The following is a 1,355-nucleotide window of genomic DNA, read 5'->3' as shown; positions in this document are numbered from 1 at the left end:
TGTATAATTATAAAAATACAATTAAATAATGTATTTCGAAATTTATAATGCATATTTCAATATATTTATTTTAGTGATGATTTATGAATTATTACCAGATTTTAAGAAGTTTAACAAAAATATAAATCCACATTAAATGTAATGTATTAGTTATTGTCATATTCTATAAAGTGTACCAAAAATATATGTCAGTAATAAATGTGATTGTCCATGTCATATTAACTATAAGCTATGTCATCAATCTTGTTAGCCATGTCATCATTTTTTTGTAAAAATGATTATAGATAGGACATGTGGCGAAATCACTTCGCAAATATAGTCTAGGGGATTGAATGTTGATTGAGATTGATTTGATCATGTTGAAATCGAAATTACTAGCTTTGATGGTTTGAAATTGAAAACCCTAATGCTTGAAACTTGAAATCGAATTGATTGTCTTGATCACATAGATTTGTTGCTAAGATTGTTTAAATCTTATACTCAAATCTGATATTGATAAATATGAATGAATTGAAATCGTATTGCTTGTTTTAATTGAAACCCTAACCGCCTGTTAGGATAAGTGTTTTCATATAACCCAGTCTGGATTGTTTGATATCGAATACTTGAATTTGGAACTGTATAATCCGGTTGAAACTGAAACTACATGCTTGGTTAATTGTTCTAGACTTGATCATACCTTGTGGCTGTGCGGCTTGTTGCATCATTCATACATAACCTAATTTGATCATATTGATTGATTGGAATTACACTTAGAATCTTATGCTAGGATGGTAATGAATGGATTCCATCAAGTAGTCGTGTGGCTTGATCTTTGACTTGGCCGAGAGATTTCTTTGTGCATTACTGTATTGATTGCATCATGCATATTTCGTATGAACTGATGGAAACCACCTAATCACATGCTAGGATTATTAAAACTTGATTGTATGATTTGTTTGTTAATAGAAATTGCATGTTTTAGGTTTGCAAATCATATGCTAAACATTAAAATCAAAATCACATGCTAGACATCTATATTATTAAAAGAGAAGTACCCATTTGAAAATCTTCTTACTTCATTAATTAAACTCCCTATTTTTTTTGCTTGTCTTTTTCAGTTGCATTTATGAAATATTCTAAAACAAATAAAACTTACTAATTTATTACTTGTCTTTTCAGTTACATTAATGAAATATGCTTAAATAAATTTAAACTTCCTATTTTATTGTTTGTCTTTTTCACTTACCTTAATGAAATATCCTTAAACAAATAATGTCATTTAATCAACCAAAAAAACTTATGAGTTATCCTTACGTGCATAATTTTAATAATGGAGATTTTTAAAAACGTGCATCATTAAAATGTTACCTAAA

Source organism: Brassica oleracea, chromosome C5, assembly GCF_000695525.1.
Source record: "Brassica oleracea var. oleracea cultivar TO1000 chromosome C5, BOL, whole genome shotgun sequence".
Taxonomy (NCBI): domain Eukaryota; kingdom Viridiplantae; phylum Streptophyta; class Magnoliopsida; order Brassicales; family Brassicaceae; genus Brassica; species Brassica oleracea.
The sequence above is the reverse complement of the archived record's forward strand: the minus strand, read 5'-3'. Positions refer to the sequence as shown.